This window comes from Lissotriton helveticus, chromosome 1_1 (assembly GCF_964261635.1).
Source record: "Lissotriton helveticus chromosome 1_1, aLisHel1.1, whole genome shotgun sequence".
NCBI classification, from domain to species: Eukaryota; Metazoa; Chordata; class Amphibia; order Caudata; family Salamandridae; genus Lissotriton; species Lissotriton helveticus.
In genome coordinates, this window is record NC_136057.1 from 1346018085 (window position 1) to 1346032671 (window position 14587).

Below are 14587 nucleotides of genomic sequence, written 5' to 3' on the forward strand. Positions count from 1 at the left end.
TCATGATACAAGTTACCAATTGAGTTTGCACACTTCCAAAGCAAGTAGAAGGGTTAGTGAAAGAGTCCCACTGGACATTTGTTTGGCTGATTACTTTAGGGCACTTAGGCAGTATTCCCCAGCATGTTGGCCTTAGTTTCAAAGGTAGATATGCTCCCTCAGTTCGAGGAGTGTAGGCCTCAAAGCCACTCTCGGACACCCCCATCTTGCAACCACAAACTGGAAGGAGGTGGATTTAGCACAGTGAGTGCACTGAAGGCAGATGAAAGGCATGTTTTCCTCAACTTCGATCGGAGAGAGACGGAAGGTATTACTTAGCAAGTATACAAGATTAGTCAGGACTTTGATGAAGACAGAGACATGAACAGGTAGAAAAAGCTTAGGCTAGGTGTGCTTTCACAGGGATATTGCATAGGTTGAAGACAGATAGGATAGTAAAGATACACATGCCATCACTTCATTTTCACCTACCAACTAAAATCCATTAGTGCCTCACTCACCCCGATACTGAATCACTCCCTCATTGAACTAAGCGGATGACTCCAAACCATTCAGATCATAGCAGGCAGCCTCCTCCCTTAACATCCCAACATGCACACCCCCTGCACCTCAAACAGCTAGACTGACTCCCCATCCACAGCTGTTTTCAAACTCCTGACACACACGTACAAAGCCTTATGCAGCACTGGCTCAGCATACCTCAATGCTGCCTCCGATTTCATAAACCTTCCAGACACCATTGCTCAGCCGGAGTCTTACTCACACACATTCCATGCATATGCAGCACCAGAACAAGGAGGAGTTCAAGTCCAGAAATTTGTATAGCGCACTACTCACCCAGAGGGTCTCAAGGCGCTTGTGGGAGGTGGGGGTACATTACTTATCAAATATCCAGGTTTTAAGTTGCTTTCTGAAGGAGAGGTGGTTCTGTGTAAGGCGGAGGTGGGTGGGGAGAGAATTCCAGGTTTTGGCCGCTAAGTAGGAGAAGGATCTTCCACCCATGGTGGATTTATGGATGCGTGGAATAGCGGCGAGGGCCTGATTGGACGATCGTAGTTGGCGGGTGGGGGTGTGGATGGACAGGCGCGTGTTGAGGCATTCGGGTCCTAGGTCGTAGAGGGCTTTGTGTGCGTGGGTGAGGAGTCGGAACGTTATCCTCTTGTTGACGGGGAGCCAGTGGAGGTTTTTCAGGTGATCGGAAATGTGAGCTTGGCGGGGGTTGTCTAGTATAAATCTTGCTGAGGCGCTTTGGATGCGTTGGAGTTTTTTCTGTAGTTTGGCTGTGGTTCCGGCGTAAAGCGTGTTTCCATAGTCCAGTCGGCTTGTGACCAGTGCGTGGGTGACCGTTTTTCTTGTTTCGGTGGGGATCCAACGGAATATTTTTTTGAGCATGCGTAGGATGTTGAAGCATGATGATGAGACGGCGTTGACTTGTCTGGTCATCGAGAGGGAGGAGTCCAGGATGAAGCCCAGGTTGCGTGCGTGGTTAGTATGGGTGCTGTTCCCAGGGCTGGTGGCCACCATGAGTCGTCCCATGCAGAGGGGGATGAGCCTAAGATTAGGACTTCCGTTTTGTCCGAGTTCAGTTTTAAACGGCTGTTCTTCATCCACTCGGCAACATCTTTCATTCCTTCGTGTAAGTTGGTTTTTGCGGTGTTTGGGTCTTTGGTGAGGGAGAGGATCAGCTGGGTGTCGTCTGCGTAGGAGATGATGTTGAGGTTGTGTTGGCGCGCAATGGATGCGAGGGGCCTCATGTATACGTTGAAGAGGGTGGTACTGAGTGAAGATCCTTGTGGTACGCCGCAGATGACTAGTGGGCTCCGATCTGAAAGGGGGGAGGCGGACTCTCTGGGTTCTTCCGGCGAGGAATGAGATGATCCAGTCCAATGCTTTTCCTTGTACTCCGACGTTGCTGAGGCGTTGTATGAGGGTGTTATGACAGACTGTGTCGAAGGCAGCGGAGAGGTCAAGTAGGATGAGGGCAACTGTTTCTCCGTTGTCCAGTAGTGTTCGAATGTCGTCTGTTGCTGCGATGAGGGCGGTCTCGGTGCTGTGTTTGGCTCGGAAGCCGGACTGTGAGGGGTCGAGGGATTTGTTGGATTCGAGGAAGGTGGCGAGCTGATTGTTGACGGCTTTCTCAATTACTTTGGCAGGGAATGGGAGGAGTGAGATGGGGCGGTAGTTCTTGAGTTCAGTGGGGTCTGCTGTGGGTTTCTTCAGAAGGGCGCTGAGTTCGGCATGTTTCCAGCTTTCCGGGAAGGTAGCGGAGTTGAGGGAGCAGTTGATGACGTCTCGGAGATGGGGTGCGATGATGGAGTCTGCTTTGTTGAAAATGTGGTGGGGACATGGGTCGGTTGGCGATCCTGAGTGGAAGGAGTTCATCAGGCGGATGGTGTCTTCCATGGTGATTGGGTTCCAAGCACAAAGGTTGTTAGAGGGGGGTTCTGGTTCAGAGGTGGGTGGAGTGGGCTGGTCTCCGGACTGGTTTACAAAGCTGTTATGTATGTCGGCGATTTTGTTGTGGAAGAAAGAGGCTAGGGAGTCGCAAAGGTCTTGGGATGGAGTGATGTCGTTGGCGCCGGCGGTGGGGTTGGTAAACTCTTTTTGACGATGTTGAATAGTTCTTTGCTGTTGTGGGCGTTGTTGTCAAGTCGATCCTTGAATGCTGATTTCTTGGTGGATCGGATCAGTTGGTGATGTTTGCGGGTGGCGGTCTTGAAGTTGGCCAGGTTGTCAGTGGTTGGGTTTTTTCTCCAGGCTTACTCGAGGGTACGACATAACTTCTTAGATGTCTTAATGTCATCGTTGAACCAGGGGACTTTTTTGCTTTGCTTGATTTAGTGGTTTTTCAAGGGAGCAAGTTCGTCGGCGCTGTGGGTGATCCATTGTGTGAGGTTGGTGGCAGCTTGGTTTGGGTCCGATGATTTTGCAGGAGGGTTTTGGTGAAGCGAAGTGAAGAGCTGTTCGGTGGTAATTTTGTTCCAGTTTCTTCGGGGGATTGGTTGTGGGAGGTTGTGGGTCGTGGTCTTTTTGTAGTTGAAGTGAACGCAGCTGTGGTCCGTCCAGTGGAGAGTTGTGGTGTGGTTGAAGGAGATGTGCTTGCTAGAGGTGAAGATTGGGTTGAGCGTGTGTCCGGCATAGTGGGTGGGGGTATCGACAAGTTGTTTGAGTCCGAGATTGGCCAGGTTGTCCAGGAGGGTGGTGGTGGTGCTGTCGTTATTCTTTTCCAGGTGGAAGTTGAGGTCTCCCAGTAGAATGTAGTCCTCGGAGGGGAGGGCGTGCGGGCTGATGAAGTCAGTGATGTCTTCACTGAATTGTGTGCGGGGTCCTGGTGGTCTGTAGATGAGGGTGCCTCTGAGTGTGGTCTTGGGTTCGGTGTGGATCTGGAAGTGAAGGTGTTCAGCGGCTGCGAGGATATCGTCTGAGCTGGTCGTGATGCGGATGGAGTTCTTATGGACAATGGCGATGCCTCCTCCTGTTTGAATGGTGCGGTCCTTTCGGATGGTCTTGTAGCCATCCGGGATGGCTATGGCGATGTCGGGAGCTGATGAGGCGTTCATCCAGGTTTCTGTAAGAAAGGCGACGTCCGGTGAAGTGGTGTCGAGTAGGTTCCAGAGTTCAATGGCGTGTCTGTGGACCGAGCGGGTGTTGAGTAGGATGCATTTCAGGTGGTTAGTGTCGGAGCTCTGTTTGGAGTCTGTGGATTTGGTGTGGGTCCTGATGTAGTTGAACTTGCAGGAGTGGCAGGTGAAGGGTCCATGGGTGTGTGCTGGGGCGGCTTGGTAGCAGTCTAGGATGCGGCCGGGGTTGAGTGCTGAGAGGGAAGCGGCATCATATGTTAAGCGGGAGGAGTGGGATTTACGAGGACCAGGGGGTCTGGCGCTGGGCGCGGTCCAGGCGCGGACGGGCGTAGACGGGCTTACCTTTGGCTTGCCTTCGGCGCGCATGGGTCGCGACCGCTGCGCGTGAACGCTGCGCGTAAAAGCATCTGTCATATGTGGATGATGGAGGGGGCGGGGGCGAGGGAGGAGCAGCTGGGAGGCGGGAGCGGGGTGGAGAGGACGGGCTCCGAGGCACACCAACAACAAGATGGCAGCAAAAGCGAAACCGGAACAGGCTGGGGCACAGAAATCAATTGCGCTGTGGGCAGTGGTACAATCAGGCACGATATATTATTAAATAAATAAACTCATATAATGCGAGCGCTACTAAACGAAATTGGCCCAGACACACTTTAAGGCAATGCGATGTACAGGGAGGCAGAGATACCCCAAAGCGAGTAATGCACAGAGGAGAACACAAGCAGGCAGGCACAACTTCTAATTAAGGCACCAAAGCAATGCGAGCAGACAATAACGGTACCCAGGAGAGACCAGGAGGCGTGGGGAGCGACCGCTTCTGACGGAGTCAGGACGGTTCAGTCAGGAGTGACTGCTCCTATTTGGCTCCAAAAGGGTGGAATGACCTGCCCCTACACCTTTGCGTTGTCTCTAAAATTATTGCATTCCACACAAACCTGAACACTTGGCTCTTCAACTAGGTCAATCCATGGATCAGCCCTGCCGGCTCCAGCGTCAGAGACAAGATACCCTCCTAGGTTTTACAAAAATATTATAACAATACAGAGAACCTTGCCCCCAAAGCTACACATTTTGGCTAAAATGTTTGCCCAGATTGCCATGTTCATCCTCTGTCAGAACTTAGTAGATGTTCAGTTTGCTGTATGACAACTGCATTATAATCAGAACACTACATATAATGGTGGGTGGGACATATGCTACAATCTCACTGACTAACCTGTGTCAAAAATGAATGTTTTTCTCAGTTTATGACGTGCTCTTCAGGGAACTTAGTGGCTCATTACGATGGTGGGCGGACCTGAGTCTGCCCCCCATCGTTGCGGTGTTCAGGACCTCCCACCAGACATGCGGAAGTCCCACCACTGCAATTAGGATGCACCCGCCATAGTGGCAGGCGCATCCAGGGCAGTTAACATTGCGGACAGTGCCCCGCCGCACCCATTACTTGCGTAATTTTCAACGAAAGGGATAATTTTTTCCCCCCCGCTCTGAACAAGAGGGTAGGTTTGAGCTTTCCTAATCTGCACTACCTTTTCTTCCCTCCGCGACCACTGTTATAATCAATATTACTCCCAACTCTCTCATTAGACCCGGAGGACATCGCCCCACCGGTCCCACGCACTGCCTTCACAGCGACAGAGGGCACGATAATTCCAACCCCATTGATGTGCCTTGTGTGCTCTATGATGGAGCACTAGGTATGTTCACCGAACATCGCGGTAACTGACCGAGCATTACCTTGCTCTATTGTGGTCTAACTCACGCTCTCCTCCCACAGTCATTCCCTCTCAGCACCACGGGCTCTGCGTGAATTGCTACTATTGATTGTCTGTTGCTGTTTGATACATCCCCCTTTGGTACATCTTCTCCAAAGGTAGGCTATCCTCAGCATTTCCTTCCCCCATTAGAGATAAGTGCACGCAGCTCCCCCCCTTCACACACAATGGGGTTGAGTATAATTATTAGACGAATGAATGCACCATCAAGACTTCAGCCCACCACAGTCCCATCACTGCGATTCCGAATTATTAATTTTTTTTTATTGAGTATTCATGCATCTCCTGTAGTATTTTGAATAATTTATGTTCACACTCACCTGCACGTTCCACCCACTGCGAATCCGATTGTTACAAGTACAGAAAGTGGCTAGTACTGGCATTTCTCCCGAGTTACACATTGATAATCTCTCCTTTCATATTTTTTATTTTTCTTTCGTCCCTGTTTTCTGGAGTAGTGTGGCTCACTGGTTAGAGGCAGCAGGCCTGAGAGCAGAAGTCAGCCCGGGACCAGGGTTCAATTCCCGACGCGGCAGGGTCGTGGACCTTGGTCAGCGGACTCGATAATTCTCACTTCGGTGCTTACTCTAATCAGGGGTTCCACTCGGCAACTCTGGGCATTAGCTTGCCTAATCTCCACAACGGCCCCACCAATTCCGGGGATGCCTGGCTCCACCTTGGGGACTCCCAGCAAGGGACCATCCCACAGGGAAAGCCAGGACGGGTTCCCCAGAGTTATACAGCGCCGGGACGCCCCGTTGCTGGGGCAGCTGTGCGCTTTACAAGTATACTACATTTACATTTACATTTACATTCTCCCCAACAGGCTAAAAATAAAAATAATGATTTTACCAGGCAAACAATTATTCAAGTCCTGATGATGATCCCTTGTTAATTCGAGTGCGGGATCGAAACTTCGACTCCTTTGAGTGGGCATACAGTTTATTCATTGTACATTTTATTGTTGTATGCGCCACTTCAGGATACACTAAAAAGATTTTGTTTGACTCAAAATAGTGACCTGTTCACTCTTTCTTTTGCCTGATACACCCTTTTCTATCATCTTATTTTTCCTTCTTGCTCTCCATGGTATGGCACAGGAGTGTGCTGTACTGCAATGATATGTTGCTGTATATTTGTATTGTAAATAAGATTGTTATTAATTTAACTATTAAAGTTTCCTGTCCGGCTGGACAAGGAAAAGTAATATATAGAGCTTATTGTGGTCTATATTACATTGATTGACTATCGAAATTTTGCTTAGGACCTTTGTCTCCGTAAATGTAAGTGCTGCTGGCTGCAGCACCATATACAATGTTATAATGGCATGCACCACAATTCCCTGCACTACTTGGCCGGCACCATCCGGTGCCTGCCACTTAGTGCATGGAAATGCAGGAGGTGCCATGGGTACCCCTCAGCACAGAGAGAGCCTGCAACAGGCCCCCAAATCCAGCCCCCACCAGCCTTTCCATGGCGCCATGGAAAGGCTGGCTGACGCCAGCATTGTAATCTGGCGGGCGGTGCCTACTAGACACCGCCGCCATTTCATGCCCCCATGTTCGTCTGCCAAGCAATCAGTCTGATTGCTTCTGCCAGAGTGGTGGTGGACTGACTTTCCATCCGCCGAGGACAGATTGTGATTCCCACCTAATTCAGCGGTGGGAATGTCGCTGTGTGATGGCGGAAAGACTGCCACTGCCGACCTGGCAGTGGTGGTCCTTCCACCATCATAATCGGCCCCTTAGGCACTATTCATCAGCATGTTTACCTTAGTTTGAAAGGTAGATATGGTCACTAAGTTTGAGTGTAGGCTTCAAAGGCGTTATCGGACACTCTCAACTTGCATCCACAAACAGGAAGGAGTTGGATTTACTACAGTGAGTGCTCTAAAGACACATATAAGAAATGTCTTGCTGGTCCTTGTGTGGCGGTCATGGAAGCCATTAGTAAATGTTCAATAGGCATGCATTTGTTAATATTCAGAATGGAGGCGGTGTTTGACAGGTGGTAAACAGGTACTTAAAGTGCTTATTCATTTATTAAGGCTGATGATGCACCAGCAGTCAAAACATCTGAACAGATGTGTTTATAAAGGTTTGTTTGTGGTGTGTTTGTGTGCAATTTGGTTGATGACTGGTTGTGAGGTTGGCTTGAGTGGGTAATTCATCCTGCGGTGTATGAATGTGATGGGTCCTTGAATGTTGATGTAAGTGCACTGATTTGTTGGATTGGACCTGTGCAGGCGTCACGTGTGAATGACGTGTGAATGGACCATAAAACGGTTGGTGCCTTGATGTGGCTTTATGGCTCACCTTCAGTAGTCTTGGTTTAAACATTGTTATTGTTATTGTTAATTCATTCTTATTAGGCTCACAGCTACCCAAGGGTTTCCAGGCGCCACCTGATAGGTCAAAAGAGACAAGAAAAGGCATTATAGATTAAATCGCCAGGTTTTTAGGCCCTTGCGGCAGTTCGCGTAACTAATTTCAGTCCGAAGAGTCCTCGGAAGGGAATTCCACAACCGAGAGCCAAGATAAGAAAATGACCGGTCGCCCTTACGGGACAGTCTGTTCCTTGGCACAACAAAATTAGCCTGTGAGGCTGGGCGTAGCGTACTTGAGGGGAGTTAGCGCTGAACTAGAGCTTTCAAATATTGTGATGCTTTGCCACAGTTAATTCTGAACATATAACTCAAGGCTTTGAACTTTATACGGTTCTCAACCCTGAGCCAATATAAATCACAGAGGGTGCCTGAGACGAAGCACTTTTGGGAATCTTGCAAAGCAACCTTGCCGCCGCATTTTGGACCAGTAGCAGCTTGTGTACTACATCCTTGTTGGCTCCAAGATAGAGGATGTTGCCATAATCCAGCCTAGCTGTGATGAGAGCATGGACCACAGTGCATTGTGTAGATGATGGCAACATCCAAAGGATTTTTTTTCGGAGCCATTTAAGGATGGCAAAACAAGTAGACAAAACGTTCACCGCTTGCTGCCTCATTGAGAGATGTTCATCAATTATCACCCCCAGATTCCGAACCTGCCGACTGGGCAGAGGTAGAGCACCCATCTCCGATGGCCAATGAAGGGAGCCCCATAAGTTCTTTTCCCTGCCGCCCAGTAGCAGCACCTCAGTCTTCTCTCCATTCAGTTTAAGCATATTTGCTTGCATCCATCCTGCAATGTTACTCAACCCAACTTGGAGAGAGGATGGATTAGTTGTTCTATCAGCTTATAGAGAAAAGACAATCTGGGTGTCATCAGCGTATGAAAAAAGGGAAAGCCCAGAGTTTTCCGCGATAAGTGCTAAAGGCCTAATGTAGATATTGAATAGCAGTGGGCTCAAAATAGACCATAGGGTGAAAAGTACGTTTTTGAGCTGGAAGTAGGAGAAAAGACTTGGAAAGTGCAATCCACCAAAAAGTCTTTTAGCCAGTTGAGAGTTACACCGGACAATCCTAAAGATTGTAGCGCTTGCAAGAGCAGTCCATGAGAAACCGTGTCGAACACGGCACTCAAATCAAGGAGTATGAGTGCCACGGTATCGCCATTATCCACACCATTTCGTATCATTTCTGTGACACCTAATAAGGTAGTCTCCATAGAGAAACCTGATTGAAAACCCAACTGTGAGCTATGTAGGAAATCATGTAATTCAACAAAAGATAACAGTTGAGTGTTGACATGTTTTTCCAGTACTTTCAAAAAAGCTGGGAGCAGGGAGATAGGGCGGAAATTAGATAGTTGCGACTAATCTGCATTAACTTTTTTTAAAAGAGGAGGAACCATTGCATGTTTCTACATGGATGGTACCTTAGCTTCCGTTAAGGAGGTATTAAGAAGCTCCATAATTCGGGACAAAGATGGCATTTCAAGTTTCTGGAGCATCGAGAGAGGAACAGGGTCCTTGGGGGAACCAGACTTCAAGCTATTCAAAATTAGCCTAAAGGAGTTAATGTCAAGGGGTGCCGAAGTAAGTAGATTGTTAGTGGCTATCCAGGGCATAGTAACCTGGGGGATAGGACTTGTAATAAGTTGTTCCAAAGATGTTGTATACTAATGTCTATCCACTGGCTGGACTTGCTTCAGTGTAGCATAGATATCTTCTACTTTGTTGAGAAAAAACTCAGCAAGCTCATCGTATTGTAATGTACTGAGGTCAGGAGATTTAACTTCGTGCCTGATAATTCTTTTACAAGTTTGAATAAAGCTTTAGCATTATTCTGAGCTTTAGTAATGGTGGAAATCACAAACTCAGCTCACGCAGCTTTGCAGAGTGCATGATAATTTCTTATTGACAATTTATAAGCTACTTTAGACTCAGGGGCATACTTCTTTCTCCAGTGTCTCTCAGAGGCTTTACATATACTTTTTTCTTCCTTTAATATTTCAGAAAACCCAGGGGCTGGAGGTCATTGGTTCCTCATATTTTTATCCGAAAGGGTTAGGCAAACATCTACCGAGTTGAGTAGCCAATTATGTATTTCATACGCATTGCCTACCGAAATTGGACTAATAGTAGGGACATTCTCGGTTAAAATGTTATTATAAAGTGTCCATGTTAAATTTAGTCCAGTTTCTAAAGTTTCCCTTATTGCTACGTGTAGTAAAAACCGAGCTTAAAGAAGCTTTACTGACACGAAAATGCAGCAAAAAATGATCAGACCAGAGAACAGGAAGAGCAGGAGAGCAGTTAATGTTAAACAGATTAGAGAAAATGGGGGTCCAGCAAGTGGCCTGCTGCATGAGTAGGGCCCGAGTTACATAACAGAATATTCATGGCTGCCAGATCTGAAGTGAGTATAGCGCTTTTAGAGCCTACTGGGTCATCAAAATGCAGGTGAAAATCCCGCCAAATGGTAAAATTGGCAGTATCCAAAAGAACCGGAGCAACTAGGCTAGGAAAGGAATCCCCCCATGCCCCAGCCGCTCTTGGGGGGCGATAGAGCACATTACCAGAGAAAGTAACCTGAGGACTAGTGGTAAGTTTAAATAATGCAGATTCACAACCACTAAACAGAAGATCTTCATATGTACAAGTATAGCAATCTTTATAAATAATTGCAATACCACCACCCATATTCAAAATCCTATCTCTCCTAAGTATTAAATAATTGGGAGGTTAATCATACGCAATGTCAGGTCCTGAACACTCCTGTAACCAAGTCTCCGTGAGGAAAATGGCATCAGGGTGCTCATTAACCAAGAGATCGGAAATGCAGATTTATGTTTGGGAAGCGATGGACAATTTATACTATAAAATAGATAATCATTTCCATGGTTTTTGTGCAAATTAATAGAAGTTTTAGCCTGAGGCTTAGGAGATCCTGTAAGGGCAAAAGGCGAGCTAAAGCCTTGATGTTGGTCAAAATTAATTGCAGTACTGCAACAAAGGCAAGTAAAAGGTAGAGATTCAGGGTATAAGAGCTCACACCCCGAGGTTATGGAACTTCTGAGACTCAACAACTGCTCGCTAAAATACCTTATAACCGGTTTCCCAGCCGGAGCAGGTGTCCTGGCCCCTGGGCCCGTTCAGGCACGCACCATCGGCGCGCACGCTGCGGACGTCCGATCCCGGCCCCTTATATGTGTTAATGGGAGGGTGGCATGCAAAAACCAGTGCGCTGACTGTCGGGAACGCGTGGCAACCCGCTAATGGTTTCCCGCCACCTCATGGTGAAGGGAAAAAGAATTGTCTGGAGTATAACACACTCTGACTACACTTCATATTCCAAAAGCCCCAGAACTAATGCACAAAGCCAACACCCCAAGATAGCAGAAATAGTACGTACAATTTTTTTTAAATGTCTATTAAGCCGGGATTATCAAAACAATGTTTTTAAATGTCTATTCAGCATATTCTAAACGCAAATTCAAGTGCATGAAACAGCAAACATAATAAATACTCAAGAGAACCTCTCAGGCGCTGCGCGTCCGATCCCGGCCCCTATATGTATGAATGGGAGGGTGGCGTGCAAAAACTTGTGCGCTGACTGTTGGGAACGCATGGCAACCCGCTAATGGCTGCCCGCAACCTCACGTTGGAGGGAAAAACAATTGTCTGGAGTATAACACACTCTGACCACACTTCGTATTCCAAAAGCCCCAGAACTAATGCACAAAGCCAACCCCCCAAGATAGCAGAAATAGTCCGTACAATATTTTTTAAATGTCTATTAAGCAGGCATTGTTAAAACAATTTATTTTAAATGTCTATTCAGCATATTCTAAAAGCAAATTCAAGTGCATGAAACAGCAAACATAATAAAAACTCAAGAGATACCTCTCAGGCGCTGCACGTCCGATCCCGGCCCATTATATGTGTTAATGGGAGGGTGGCGTGCAAAAACGAGTGTGCTGACCGTCGGGAAAGCGTGGCAACCCGCTAATGGCTGCCCACGACCTCACGTTGAAGGGAAAAACAATTGTCTGGAGTATAACACACTCCGACCACACTTCGGATTCCAAAAGCCCCAGAACTAATGTACAAAGCCAACCCCCCAAGATAGCAGAGATAGTCTGTACAGTTTTTTTTAAATGTCTATTAAGCAGGGATTGTCAAAACTGTTTTTTTTAAATGTCTATTCAGCATATTCTAAAAGCAAATTCAAGTGCATGAAACAGCAAACATAATAAAAACTCAAGAGAACCTCTCAGGCACTGTGCGTCCGATCCTGGCCCATTACAGGTGTTAATGGGAGGGTGGCATGCAAAAACTAGTGCGCTGACTGTAGGGGACGCGTGGCAACCCGCTAATGGTTGCCCGCGACCTCACGGTGAAGGGAAAAACAATTGTCTGGAGTATATTACACTCTGACCACACTTCGTATTCCAAAAGCCCCAGAACTAATGCACAAAGCCAACACCCCAAGATAGCAGAAATAGTCCGTACAATTTTTTTAAAATGTCTATTAAGCAGGGATTGTCAAAACAATTTTATTAAATGTCTATTCAGCATATTCTAAACGCAAATTCAAGTGCATGAAACAGCAAACATAATAAAAACTCAAGAGAACCTCTCAGTCAGATACTGCGATAAGTATTGGTGCTTTGAAGCTAGCATTTCTGGAGGTGCTAAACCAACCAGTGAGAGTGGAGGATTAAATTAAAAATAAAATTGGTACCAGATTTATATCTGTGGCGGTAAGGATACTCCATCACAACAGCGTATCCTTACTACAAAGACAATGCTCTGCCGGCCCAATATATATGTGGATGTACCATTGGTGTAATCGTGGGTAAGACTACTCAATCTCTGGCATGCTTGCACCCCTCCTACGTCCCAACTGAGTAAGGGCCATCTACGGCTGACCTCTATTTCTCCCCACCTAATTTAGATGTGTGTATATACAGGGGAGTTTTCACTGCCCATTACCAAATGGAAAACCATGGTGGTAAGGGACAGTGAAAACTGTCTAATGTCTCACTGCGATGAGAGATCACTCCCTTGGTGAGAGGGGTATTTCTTTTCAAAAAACAAAATCCGGCTTTGGGATTTTGTGTTTCAAAATAAGAAAAAAATTGATGAACAGCTTCAACATGTTGATGGAACAGCGAATTGAAAGAAAAAAGGCATTGAGAGGAACCACCCTGACAACGACTCCTAGCAGTGTTTTTTTAATTGATCAGCTTGATGCACAAATAACCACTGCTTCTAAACTTCACATCTTGTTCCCAATTCAGAAATACATCGGTTTTCATGATACCCATTTTTCACTTTACATATTTCACCATGTGAATTGGTATAGACTCGGGAAACAATGAAAAACCATTGTGTGATGCAGCTTAGTTGTTGACTCTGGGTATCTGGGGTACTTGGAGAACCTACAAACCACATATAGCCCAGCAGCTAGAAAGGCCTAAAGGACATAATGGTATATTGCTCTTGAATCAGCCATCATGACAAAAAGTTACAGGTGAATACGTTGTCACAAATGGACGTATTTTCCAACTCATTTTCAATATACATGTATTGCAATAGTTAGTTTCTTTGAGAAACCTTGAGGGATCTACACATGACCCCGTGCTGAATTTGGAATTTTGTCTACTTTTTAGAAATATATATCTATCCTGGATCACCCATGGGTTTCCCACTGATTTCCACCCCAAAGTGGAAGTATGTTAAGAGCACAAAAAATGGGGAAAATGGGCTACCTCTTTGAAAAATGTGTAAACTGTGGTAAAAAAAAAAAGGTCTCTTTATTCAGCTCTGCATTTTCATGAAAGCTGGAGAGATGGTGAACAGCAAACTTTTCATTGATACCATTCTTAAAAGAAGAAAAACACATTCTTTAATATGGAAAACATTTTTCCTATTTTTCTCAAAAATCTCAAAGTGTAGCTATATTTTGCCTACTTTCTCTGTCCCCTCCAGTGTAATTGTAAACCCAGGGTCCCTTCAAAATTCACAGGATGTTGGAATAAAAGAATACCAATTTGATATGGATACCTTATGTGGTGTTGCAAAGTCATCCTGTGCCCTAACCACCCCCATTCTTTGCTGACTGGATGTGATGATAACTGACTCTGGCTGTCTCTGGGCTCTGCCTGACCAGGCCCAGGGCCAGTGCTATGCTGATAATGCACTTAGAATACAGTGAAAAACATCTACATACACTAGGGTACATTATGGGTGAGGGTACTCCTTATGATTGGCAGACCTACCCTATATTGTCCTTGCACATAATAGGGCAAGGGGATCAAAACTACCTTTAAGTCTCTATTATGTAATAGGGCATGGCGGTTTACAGACCAGCAGCCAGATGTGTGATGATACATCGCAAACTAAAACAACGCATGCTTTTACAACGCATTTTTTAGTTCCCATGTACCGTCACAACGCATTTTTTTACAACGGATGGCAGTAGTTCGCATTGCCTTTGAAATGCATACTAAATGCCTTTACCACAGACCCCATTTCCCTGCATGTATTCACAATGCAAAATAGCCCCCAAACACTAACACTCTACCCTACATAACACACACTCCACAGCACTACCCTACAGTGCAAAACAGTACACTACCCTAAACAGTACTCCAAACACGATCCTACCCCAATGCACAGTCTATCCCCTTAACATGCAACACTACCGAGCCGGACCCGCTGACATAACCCTAAACCCTAAAGCCTAAACCCTAAAGCCTAAACCCTAAAACACAAACACTACCCTACACTACGACACACTGACACGACCCTAAAGCCTAAACCCTAAAACACTACCATACACTA